Consider the following 14195-nt stretch of genomic DNA (forward strand, 5'->3'; position numbering starts at 1 on the left):
AGCAGGCTGCTCAGGCATCTTCACAAAGGCATAAGTGTCTCACATGGCCCTCCAATGAAAAGTGAAAGAAAAAGGAACGTACTTACATACAGGGTGTATACGTGCAATTGAAGTAACATGAATATTGGATTCTCATAACACTGGAGTACTAGATTACTGGTAACATGGTCTGATCACATGGCATGTAACATTCAGTATTTGGTTGTACTAACAGGTATACTTAAACCACTTCCCTGGGTAATATTACCCCTTATGATGACTTACAGTCAATTCTGAAGAAACTAGCCTTTACACCCTCTAGTGTTGTCTAATGGTTGAAATTTTTCATACTCCCTTTTTGCCCTTACTGTTTATTTGTTATCACAAAGACCATCATCAAAACAATGAGCCACAAATACTCTTGGACAGAACAGATTATTATCCTTCGGTGCCTGCCCCTACATCCACTCCAAAAAGGAGAAACCCGTTTTCATTAGGTATATCATTAAGCTGTTCGCAGTTATTTTTGGTAAAGCTAGAAAAGAAAACCAGTCTGCACTGTAGCCTTATTTTAAATTCCCTACTGTTTCAAAATCTGGCAAAAAAAAAGTATCTCAGTGGAGAACTAATGAATTTTAGAATAAAATTTGTACATTGCATGGGTTTTGGCTGAAGATCCTTAATGCAGGTTCTGGGAATGGAATAGAACAACTTCTCTAATGATATCATTGTACAAAAAAAAAAATGTATCTAGTTCTTCTTTTTCCATTTTCATTTATTTACAAACAACTTTGAGCAGTAAATTTAATTGCAGGCTACCAGATTATCTATTGACACAACTCCTTTCTTCAAAGTTGCATATTTATTTACATGACTCATGTTCACTACAGTAAACCAGTAAGGAAGAGGTCTTGGCATGCAACAGAATAGTTTACATAGATCTGTCACGTAATAGACTAAAAATCCTCTAATCCCTCACTCATGACTTGGATATAATTATATCCACTGCTGATTAATATAATTGAGTGAATAAATTAACAATAAATGGTTACTGTTTCATATAAAATAACATGATTATTTTACTCCATCACATTATGAGTGTGACAGAGTAAAAACTCCATCACAAAACTCAGAACCATCCCCCTGCCTTATGGCACTAACAGGTCATCAAGATGGAGCAAAGGAAGAGACAACCCTTCAGTCCATCATGGGACAAACATTTCACAGCTAGGCTGGGAGTAAGCGTGTTATCCAGCTTTTTGTTGAAGAGAGAACTACAGTGTCCAAGTCTAGCATTTTAGGTCTTTTAAAATGTCCTCTGGTTTTAACATATTAATAGTACGTTATAGTCACCTGAATCTCTCTGAGCTGCCGATGATACCACTCTGTCTGGGGTGATCCTGAAAGCCCAATGGAATTACACTGAGGATAAATTCCCTCTGAAGTGTTTACAGCTTTCATCTGAATTGTTGTGTACAACCTTCACATGAGGCTTACACACCACGCAATACTATTCTCCATTGTGCTAAAGGGCCACAATATTATTAATAGAAGGTAATTATTATGATGAATGTGCTAACAATCAGCTTTGGAGCTATATAGAACACAAAAAAGCGCATTTCCTAAAAATTACCACGTCTCAGGTCAGAGTAGGCTGAAAGGCATAACCACTCTGTCAAAAACAACTGCTCCTGTGCATTAGTGCAGTCAAACTGTAATACTGCTGTGCAGTTACTGAGACACAGCAGTTTGGCTCTGCATCACTAATGCCATTCCTCTGAATGCAGCCACTCTGGATCTGTCTTCTGAAGTTAGCTACAAATACTGTTTTCTTCACTAGAGATAGACTAGTACTTAAGAGTTCTAATTTACAAGACTGCAGGCAACAAGAAAAAAAACTTAGAAAGAATATGAGAAAGAAAACAATAGCACAATTTCCACTTGGGCAGCAGTAGCCTGGCCAGGTCACTGGTGCTCCTCAGAAGCCACACCAAGAGCAGCAAAACCTGGGGAGGAAATGCACAAAGGACAGAGCACCCTGGATGTGAAGGGTGGAGATAAGCAGGAAAGCAAGCAGAGAAAACAGTGGTATTTCCATGGGCAGTTGATATGCCTTCTTTTTTCTTCTTCTTCTTTTTTTTTTTTTTTAATGAAAAATACACACCTTTCTCCTGCACTCAGAGGACAGGCGGCTGGACAACTGCCAGCAGCATTGCTACAAGTGACACTGATAGGAAGGGCTGATTATTTTGGGCTCAGCACCACAATAGTGTATGTAACTACATGCCTTTGAGAATGGAGCCAGCTCATATCTTTCTGCTTTGGCATGAGTGTCTGCTTGCAAAAGAGAAGAGCAAGTGCATGTCTGTGATGTAAGTTATTTTAGAAGTGATGCTTATGTATAGTAAAATTACATATTTACAGTAAAAAATACATTCCACATGCTGTGGATTCACTGAATTTGCTCGATTCTCTCTCCCCTCCATGTCCTAAGGATGTTGCTATTTCGAGAATATGTATTTCTCATGTGTTTCCAATGCCACATTCTGCAGATGAAGGTTAAATGAATGAGACCTAAGTGTACTCAACACCTTTTTTTTCCCCCGTAAAGCAAGGAGGAAGCAATCTGAAAACAGTTTTCTCTTTCACCCTAGAGTAACTCACATGCTTTGAGTATCAGTCCAGTCCTCCCCAGAAGCTCTGGGTAGCTCCAAGAGATGCATACACGGCATTTTACTGTTCTGAGGATCTTCTTTTAAATGTAAGTAATTGTTAGAAGTAGTTCTGAATTTGCGGTAACATATCTCCACGGTCTCACATTCATATCTAACCTGAGAGGATTTTGACTGTAAACCTTGCCTATCCTAAGGCTTGTTTGGCAAACTACATAAAATTAGTTCCTACTAAATTCAGACTAAGTACAGCTTTGTTCTTAGTAATAAAATACATTGCAAAGTTAATGAGCTTCTATTGTATTTACCATTTTGCCAAGCAGCTATGCATAAACGGATTCAGATTTAGTGTCCAGGCCTTAGCCCCAAATCAAAGTATTTAAGTATGCAGAAAATGAGTAATACAAAGTAAAATATTTTTTTCTGTTAAGTTAAACCCCAGCTATTTCATAAGATATATGTCACATAATGACAGTCATCTTCTACCTTAGTTGCACAGCTACTGCTTGTGCTGACCAGATGTGGAACTGCATTAATAGCTGCTAGAATAATTCATCCAATAAAAAGTTTCAAACAGCAAAAGACCAAGAATATTCATAGCCTAACAGGGCTAGTAACAAATAAGAACTCCCTCAGGTGAATAGGAAATTTCTTTTCTTATTGAACTAGTAAACATATACTGTAAGAACTAAATACTAATTGAACGTAAAAAATATATGTAGAGTAGCAGTGAGACAAGCTTGTTTAATTGGTCTAAGCTACCACACTTGTATTCTTTAAGGTAAACTAATTAGCCAAGATACACACATTCTCATACTGCACTGTTTTGGGAATTATTAAAATAGAATTTGAGGCTTCACAAAACTGCTGTTTTTCTTGGACTCTTAAGGCCCACACACTTGTATGTTATGATTTATACCTGAATTACACAATTTTACTTTTACCTGCCAACAGGTAAAATGACTACACTGAAAAACTAACAATTCCTAACTAATGATTCCTTTGATAGTGCTAAGTTTATCGTATGCTTACTAATGCTAAGTTTATCTTAGTAATGCTGGTTATCTTCATGCTTTTTCTCTTCAGAGCACTACACAGACCAATTTTCAAAAGTGCTTAGAGACTGTTGCTAGAACCCATGTAAATATTTTGCTATTATGTTGACTCCAATTAAATTTAGATTACACTCAATAATGGGTGTGTGACAACAAATTGCTTTAGTTGCATAATGGCCACATGGCTGCTATTTATACTGAACTCCTTCCCAGGGGCAATTTGCTCCCTGATGTACCCTCTCAGAATGCCTTCCCCAGCGGCATATTCTCAGTTTATCCAAACGATTGCCCATGGGCAGCAGCACTGATGTCACTTTAACAGGCACACAGCTACTGACTGACTGACATGGCAAGTTCATTTTAGGCAAAATAAATCTGAGGTACCTGACAGAAGTTCATTCATATTTCATTTGGCTTTACTTCTGACTTTCTTGTTTGACCATCAAGCATCCAGTCCTTTAACAACCTATAATTATTAAAGTTGAATGGCACTGTTTTACCCAAGTACATTCTTGGGGAAAAGTGGATCAAGGCCTCTTCCCTCTGAGGAGTGTTAAGAAATAGGGTTAAGGAAATCCAGAGCATTCATCTCAGTCAAGGGAAAAAAAAAAAAAAAAACCAAAACAAAACAACACACAAAGCCCTTTCTTAAATGGCCTTGATCTATAGGGAAGGAAGTATCAGCAGGGATGGACTACAGGCTCCCTTTTCCTCCTTGAATCATTTTCTCTTGTCGCCCCTTTAGGGGTCAGAAGGTTTTTGCCTCTGATATTAATAATTGATTTTGGGGCTAGGATTCATATATTGCCTCTTATGACCATGGAGAAGGACTATGGAACCTGACACATCACTAGAAAAATCTACCTTTGCAACCCATTCCTATCAGTAGTAGTACAAGCTACTGGAAGAACGTGGCAATTGCCACATCATAAAAGGTTGCCTTCAAGACAGTAGAGCACTTAGAAGGAAGTAAATGTTTGACTTCCTTGAGTTTGCAAGGCAACTGCAAAAACCGATAACTTAATTTGCAGATACGCATACCAAAAGCTGAATTATCAGAAAGACTAAAACTAAAATAGCAGCAATTACAACCTGAAGGAAAAGGGCAGCTGCAGTCCATAAAAGAACACAAATTGTGCATAACAGAACCTCAGAGCCCCTGAAGTGATTCCTTTAACTTTAGTAACAGCTTTGTCAGACAGCCAGCTCTGAAGCTGGATCAACATTGTCACCTAGTGGCTGCTGAAATCTGCCAGTGAGAAAAAATCCTTGAAGCTTGTCACCCTATCATACAAGACCTCAGTAATGAGATGTGATAGAGTGATTTTCCAAACGAGCTACCAGTTACTGTTAGCTCTTTCTAGAGTCTTAATACAGGTCTTCTGTCACAAAGTGTCAGATGTTGCAAGACTTAAATTGTTTTCTGTTGACAGAAACCTAAAGTTACTATATTTTTGGACACTGGACAATACAATTTCCATTTATTTTCTTCACTGTGATTAATCATTTTTAGACCTGCTTTAAACTTTTCGCTACTACAACTCCCAAAGACACAGCTCAACCTTTGTACTAAAACTTGACATAGGTTTCGTTTCTTCTTTTCTCCCAAAGTCATGATGAACTTCAATGTAAATTAAAATTTTGACCAACCACATAGGTACTGTAGCTTCATCCTACCAAAGTGCAATAAAATAAAGAAGAAAAAAATTTTAAATTAAGGAACTAAAACAATATAATGAAATAAAAGCAAACAGCACTTTCTGGGGTTTTTTCCTACCATTCCTCCCCTGTTTCTGAAAGTTTGAGACAGATCTTTCTGAGATAGTTTCAAAAAAGAAGACTAAAACCTCAACAAAATCAATCCAAAAAGAAAATAAAATTTAAAAATCTGTTGCAATCTGTTAGCTATCTTCAATAAAGTAAGAGAAATTTTTTTAGATATATTTTCAAATTTAGAAATTATGATCTGTTGTTCTATTTTGTGTAAGAATACACAGTATGATTTTTCTTGAGCACCTTCTTGGGGTAGAGATTCTTAACATTTTTTACTTAAGCAGTTAGCTAGCTTCAGGTCAATGCACTTTCAAGAACTTTGTGAGGGAAAACAATACATTTATATTACAGATGGTAATTTCATTTACAGCAACTTCCAGCCAAGGAACTGAAAGTTTTATGCAAGTGCTGGCTGACTGCACACTGCTGCAGAAGCCATGTCAAGACACACCAATTCTAAGGCCCCTAGCTTGCCTCCTCATCAACACAAACAAATCCTTACAGCCAAATAAGTCCCGCCAGCTTAGTGGGATATGGTCTATTTAATAGGCAAAGAGTTATCAGTGAGAATCCAAGTGCAGGATCTTAGGCAAACTAACTTGAATGCCTGGAGAAAAGAAGTGAGAGCTGATTACTCTCCATTTTCCTGCTTGTGTTCAAAATAGTTGGTTTATTTTATTTGTTATTATCATGGGTGAAAAAGCCCACCTCTTTTTGCATAACCTGAGGGAATTTTAGGCTAGTCTGGGAAATTCCGGTTTCAACACTTTTTCAGTAAATGCCATGATTTTCTAAGGTCCTTAACTATGGTTTCAAGAGTATGGACTAATTTACATGGCAATGGCAGCAGTAAGAGTGCTGTGGCCCTGGAAGCTGTAGCAGTGCTTCACCTCCCGCATCTCCTGTAAAGAATATGGCCCTCAATTGTTCGTTTAAAAAGGCTCACAACTTGTGAAGCAGAGATTAGTGGAAATGTGACATTATTTTGTTCTCACTTTCTTTGGGGTTATTTTCTTTTTTTTTGTTTGTCACTATTTATTCATACTGTAAATAAGTCTTCACAAGACAGATATAGGTACTTCGTTTTGTCCTAGTTACCATATTAAAACAGAAACTGTTTTGTTTTGTTCTGGGGTTTTTTTGCAGCACTATTCAGCATGACCAAGTGGGTCTCAATATTTTAACAGTTTCATATATTTACAATAAAATATCAAAAAGAAAAAAAAAGAAGCAAACATCCAGGAATGAATCTCTTTTGAGCATTGGCTACCCCTTTTCATATCATAATAAAGGACCAAGCACATCCCACATGTACCTTCCTCCCCACACACACATTTGAGATAGTCTACTGCTGTAGAGGTAATATGAAGCTCAAGTATATAATAAATAAATTACTATAAAACAATAAACAAAAACTTAATTTATTCAGCAGAGGAGCACAGTTTATGCTCTTTACATACTTTACACAAGAGCTGACAGCTTGCCAGTCTCATTAAATTTAACTGAACTGTGTGATGTAGCTATATTCCTGTATACATCTATCTTTCCAAGTCTGACACTGTACCACATACGAATCTGAACCTGCAAAGGTAGCAATAAAGCCACAAAGACTGAATTGCCACATCTGCATTGAAAATGATCTCTGCTCCTAGTGACAGTAAGAACTGCAACATCAAAAGAATGAAAGGGCTGACAGAAGAACCTAACTTTCATATTAGCTGTATCTATCATGACAATGAATGTAACTAACACATTTATTAACCTTAACTAATACGTATATTTTGGTTCTCTTTATTTCAGTGAGTATTTCTTTACAATATAGCCTAAATTTGGCAAATAAAGTACTTAAACTTATATTTCCCAACACAGAGATAACACATGTAAACAGTTAGAGGAAGTACATGACATCTCCCTGCATCAGAGGCCATCAAATACCAGGTGGGGGATTTGGGTTGTCAAAATTTTGTATACAGAATTTGGCAAAATCTATAATATTATACTTAAATACCTCTGAAGTATAATGGTAATGTAACAACACTGGTCAAATTCAGATTTAATAATGTATCCCATGGAAATATACAAAAGGATTCACTAGCTTTTAGGGCCAAATTTAACCATGTATTTGATTACATCTTAACTTCAAACACAGAAATTCATTCCATTGACTCTTTCCACATCAAAACCTTTCAGAAGAGTAGAAATAAGTATCAGGAAATACAGAAACTGAGACAGTTGAGCAAAATGAGCATGCTATTTAAATCAGCAAAACACCACCATTAGAGTTGGAAAGGCAGACATTTGCTTTAGTGCTGAGCTCTCATCAAAGAGTCAGAGAAAGCAAAAGATACACTAATGGAGATCTGAAGCCAGGTCTCTGGCCCGCGTTCTCACACATTGCATGTTTCTTTTGATAGGTACACAGCTGCGTACTTCAGCTGTGCCTTTCTCCAAGTACATTCAGGTATAAAAATCAATCCTCCATCTAGCTGCATGCACCGTGATCATTTTAAGACCCTTCTTGGCATATACACAAAGCAAACAAGAAGCCTTGCAATCATTTAAGGGGAAATTAAATTATGCCACTCTCATGGTGATGATGAATTTTGGTAAGATACTGAAAAAAATTATTTATTTTGATAAGAATTTCAAAATGCTTAAATAAAAATAAAACACAAAGGCTTGTATAACACACTTCTAGCAAACTAACCATTTTGATCTTTTACATTCTTGGTATGATACATAAGATAAAGCAAAGACTTACTGACCTGAGTGGGAAATTGGTGTCACTTCAGAAATTAAAACCTCCATCCAGTATTACTACCTGTTGTTAGTCGCCTTTGAAGAACTTGGCAGTAATTCCAAGCTCAGCAGATTCACAGTATATTCCAAAACTACAGAGATATCTTTTTCATACCAATCATGTGTAGACTTGAACTACATATGTACCTCTATTTCAAATAATTTATACAGATCAATGGTGTACCTGACCATTAATGAGTTCACATTGCTAGCAATATCAATTGAGTAATATAAAATTTCTCTTTATTCTTATACTTACTGTTCAGTGATTAAAAAATTGTGTTGAATTTGCTGTCTATGATATTAAAACAAAAATACTATTCTACCCATAGAAAAAAAAAGGAGAAAAAAAGGCATTTTCTTACCAGATTTTTCTCCTTTTATGCTTGTATGCAAGATCTTCTTGCTCCTTATTTGTCTAAATTCTCCAGAAGCAGCATAACTAAGGCAAAGATCTGGACTGTGTTCCATACTGGCCAAGTTATTTCACATATTCTAATCCCTGTTGCACCTGTGCAGTTCAAAAGAAACAGTTGGCACAAATATTACTGCAGTTTGAATTTAGCGCCAGCTTTTTTATTACCGGTGATGGGGCAAAACTAGTGATAAATCCAGCTTGCTCCCAGAACAAAAAATGGGACTACAATTCAGAAGAGGAAAAAATATTTTTAATTTAGGCTGAAAACACATTGAGTCAATGACACTGTATTTTCCCAACACCATTTTTACAGTCCATGCTTATAATCAGTAGTCTTCTTAACCTAGCTTTATTAATCCATAAACTAAATTACTATGCCATAGACATATCACCATTTTGCTTGAGGAGGATACAAGTTCCAGGCAAATTCAAAGCTGAAAATTCACAAGGCAATAAACTGCAGGAGGGTTTGGGGAGTACTGACAGAATCATGACATTGTGACAACTGCCACACTCATTACCTCCTCCAGTATAACATGATAAAATTATGTCAAAAAGGATCTACCTGCAATTTAAAAACTTAAGTTTGGAATTGTGAAGAACATTGTAAACACTAGGTATTCTTGTTATGACAGGATTTCATTAACTGCCAACTGCTCAATTAGCACACTCTAAAAACACACCAAAAAAGTTACATCTTCCAGTCCACCTTTTAATAAAGATGTAATAGAACAGGCAAAAGTTAAATCACACACTATTATGATATTTGAAATAAGTTGCTTGCAGGTTGTTTATATTACATGACATCATGTAATTGAAACTGCAGAGAAAGTACTAGAATTTAACAGAAAGATAATTTTGGTTGTATTTTTCCAACATGTTATATCAAAACTCTCATCTGTATTTGGGAAACTGGAATGCACACTTGAACTGAAGCTTTGCTGGCTGTGTTTCAGTACCACCTTCTAGATATAGCAAAAATTTGTTTGTAGGATATATTCTAGATTTACTCAAGTCACAAGGCCAAAGCAACTGTTCTCAGGAAGTAAGAAAGCTATGATATATAAGACTTAACTTGGAAAACCTCTACACAAACTCTAGAGCTGAAGTAATCCTTATGGTATTAAAGGAAGAAAGTGGGACATTTCATTTTTTTAATCTCACATGAGGACATTTCAGACTTCACATAGGAGAAGCAGCAGCAATTACAGCATAAATACTGACAGAAAATATGTTGAAAAAGAGAGAAAGTATTCACAGACACTACCTAACCTATTTACACAACTCAGAAGGTGACAGATCATTATGTTTCAAATGAAGACACTAAACGAGCTCATACTGAGAAAAAAATAAGTCTTTTAAAAACTGTATGTAGAAGAAAATAAAATGTTTTGAAAACCAAGTTGTTGTAGAGAAATGATAAAGCAAACTTCTTTAATGAACCGAAACATCAACAGATAAAGAACTCTTAGAACAGAAGTACTGCCACGAGATGGGATGCATTAGCTATAGAGGTATATATGCAGGAATGATCTGTGGTTTAACTCACTGGAACCTCTGTTTTTATCATGCGTAATTCTTACAGTATCAACAACAGGCTTGCTACTTTTTGGTAGATTTATAATGTTTTTTACTTTTACAGTGTTTTTCAGGAAGAAAACGTGTTCATATATAAATTCAAGCATATACGCGTGCATATACATATCTACAAGTATATATATACACACAGACATATATATAGTCAAAAACATATTTAGATATTTTATATGGCCTTACTAAGACAAAGATATCTAGGTTGGTATCCTCGAGTGTTTTAGAATATTTATTTCATTTTATTACATCAACACTAAAACATCATTAAGCCAAAAAGAGAAACAACGAGACTGAGTTAACAAATGCAAAAAACCCCCCACCACATAAGGAGGACAATTTACACTATATAAAACTGATTCCTAAATTAAATGCATCAGCTCTGAAAAGACAACTTGGGAACTATGAAAACCTTCACATAATTGATGTGCAGCATCATAATTTTTAAAGGCCCAAATATATTAGAATAACCTCAGCTCCCTAAGCAATCTGTACCAGGGGAAGGAAAAGTCACCATCAAAAAATCCAGCTATTGTGATAAGTATCAGGTAATCTCAAACAGACACATGGAGGCTGTGAAAACACAGATTTTAAGATGTCTGATAAATTCACAGCTACTACACTAATCTCACTGAGAAGAACAGAAAGTCAGCAAACTATGCAGATTTCTAGGTGGTTCTTTACTGAGTCTTTAGTACTTTAAGCAATATTTCATTAATGTGCAGTCACAGGCCAACTGGTAAATCCTCAGTCCATGTGCACACTGCTGCTCTGTGGGATTCTAGTTGCACTTGAAATGTAAGAGAGAAATACTAATGAGCGCACACTCTGTTTAAAGGTATTTCACTCATTCCCCTAACCCTACATTCCTGAAGGTGCAGCTACAATCTACAGTGGCAAGATGACACAGGTCAACAAAGAACTTAAGGGACTGCACAGACACCCAAAACTTGGGGACTGGCCTGCGATGATTTACCAAATAAACCTGACTGCAAATAACCAAGGTTTTTAGTTTCATCAGCAACTCTTTAGTGTTTGAAACTGTGATTAACAGCTGTGTTTTAAGAAATCTGTTGTATTAATTGGCATGGTTTCTGAAGTGGCAGGTCTCCTCTTCCACTCTTTGAGATCAGACCCATGCAATGACTGGCTTTCATTCTCAATAGAATACACACAAGGAAAACGGATGGGTGACTAAGACTGATAAAAGCCTTTAGAAACTAAGCAGAAGAGAATTTGCATTGCATTCATCCAGAAGGTGATTAAGCTATGTATATGAATATAGTATTTCAAATGACAATGAAGCCAGTATCCACAACTGAGTCATCTGAAAGGAACTGGAAATAGCTTATGGTTTCTAACACTAAAATGTGTAACTTGGAAAACTTCATGAATGCAATTAGAATTTTTTTATTACTAGCTTCTTCTGAAACTTGGCTGATAACAAATTTAACACTCGCGTTGGGTAACAAACACATCACACATGACAAAGTCATACACTTTGCTGAACAACTGCATAATAGAAGCTATTTCATTGCTAGGAATCACTCATGAGGGAGGCACTAAAAATTTTCTCGGAGCAAGGCTAGGCTCTGCAAGCTTACAAGGAGAAGTACTCAATAAAAATCCTTGGTTGGAGAAGTTTCGGACCCCAAATTAATCCCTTTTTGTTGGTCAGCAACTTCCTTATAACTTGACAGTTTCACTGCCACTTGTGCTAGTACAATAACAGAACACCAGGCAAAAGCAAAATTTCTGCTAGAATAGGCCACAAGCAATACAAGGTCTAAGTGACATAATTTTTCAAGACTCCGGGAGTCTTCCAAGTGCTGCGACCACTGCAGCTTTGAGGGACAAAGGGTTGAGTGTAGAAAAAATGAGCACATAAGGCTCTCCAGGAAAAACCCACTGAAAAACTGTGGGGCTTCCCAATTAATCATAATTCTTACCATTACCTTAAAGACCATATCTATCTATATGCTGCTTCCCAATTACTTCTCACACAGAATACAGACACGGAAAAGAGGCTGTCATATACAGCAAGAATTTCTGTTGACTAGTGACAGTCCTCAAAACATCCATTCATCTTAGCCCTCTGCAAATGAGTTAAAAGGTCTATACCCCATCCACAGAGAGGACAAAATTTTGTCTCTCCTGTAAACATTAAACACTCAGGTAACTTCCCTAATTCTCTTTTTGCTCAAAAAGGCTTTAAAACATTAACAAATTAAAAATAAAACTACTAACATTTTAACTGACAAACATCAAACACTGCTAAACTTTAAAGTTCTGAACACAAGTATGCTTAAATCAGCATGTGATTCATTTTAGACTGAACTACCAAACAGTCTACTATTACAAAATTCTTCTGGTTAAAATTCAGATCAATGTTTGCAAAAGAACACACCCCATAATATTGCAGGCTACATTGCTCAGCAGACTCAAACAGACAGCCTTACCTGTGGTAAACTGAAATCTAAGACCTCTTCAAGATAACCTCACGCTGTCTGGAAGTACAAAGCCAGAGCTCAGATGATTACAAACAGGTAAATTTTAAAAGAGTAGAAGTATTTAATCTCAAAAAATATCAAAACTATGATAAGATGGGGAGAAGAGCAGTTTGCTTCAATAAACTCAAGAGTCACAAAGTATGTATGATCTAATATGCACAACCAAGAATTTATGCATCAAATATATGAGGCCATGTCAGGTAATGGTGAGTATGGGAACATGATTTTATGACTTTCAAAAAAAAAAAACCAAACCCAAACAAGTAGTTCTTATTTTGTATATATTATATTTATTATAAAATGTAAACATTTAACTAAAAATGTGAACATTTAACTATTTAACAGTTATCCCTTTTAAAAAAGAAAGTACAATATATTACTACTTTTCTTGTCTCAAAAAAATAAATCCGTTCAAGCTGACTCAGCTGTAAAATGGCAGGCTATAAAGCTATCAAGAAATACAGATGCTTAAACATTCTTTTAACCAAAATCTAACCAAAGAAAGTTTGTACCACATAAGGAGTGTTAACACTTCAAATAATATGCCTGCATTATAAACACAAGGAGGAAATGTTGAACTTTGCTGAAAAATTTATCTTGGAACACAGTATAAACAATGTACCAACCATGCTATAATTCAAGTCATCTTGGTTTTCATGAACAATTTTGGCAACTGTTCTATATCCACATTGGAAGTTATTAAGAATGAATGCTTGCTACTGCATAGAATTACAGTAATCTATAAATTTATTGAGTCATTGCATAGTTACAAAATTTACTTTGAACCCCTACCCTCTGCTCCTTCAAAGAGTGCTGCAGAAGAATCGGTAATATGTTTTAGGACTCTTCTTTGTGTTTTTTCAGTGTTTCATATGGGGTTGCTGTATATGTTTATTAGAAGTTCAGAACTTAATTTGCTTTGTAACTCCAAATCTCAAGCAGCTGCTTTGAAATATAGTACAGTCTCACCACCCAAATTCCACTATGAAATGTGGAAACTGCAAGCAACCTTGCACCTGTAGCAAAGGCTGTGCAGCTCAACCCATTTGTTAGAATTGAAATTTAACTTCTCTTGTTGAACTGAGTTAGCTGAGTGAGAAGGAAACTGGGACTAAGGCCAACATAGGGGGTCTTCTACCATGTTTTGGTACTGCTTTCTAGTGACTGCTAGAGTAGCACTAGTAGAGAGAGTATTAGAGAGCATTTCCTAGCACTCTCTACTTTTTTCTGATGAATGACTCCCAAATACAGCCAAATACAGACTGGAATTGACTCAAACCCATTTTGTTTTTCCTAATCTTTGCTTGAAACAGGTGTTAACCCCAGGTGTTAATGGAATCTGGGGATTACTCAAAGACGAGACAAGCATTTTAACATTCAAACCACTATTTACAGCTTT

This window comes from Aquila chrysaetos, chromosome 20 (assembly GCF_900496995.4).
Source record: "Aquila chrysaetos chrysaetos chromosome 20, bAquChr1.4, whole genome shotgun sequence".
NCBI lineage: Eukaryota > Metazoa > Chordata > Aves > Accipitriformes > Accipitridae > Aquila > Aquila chrysaetos.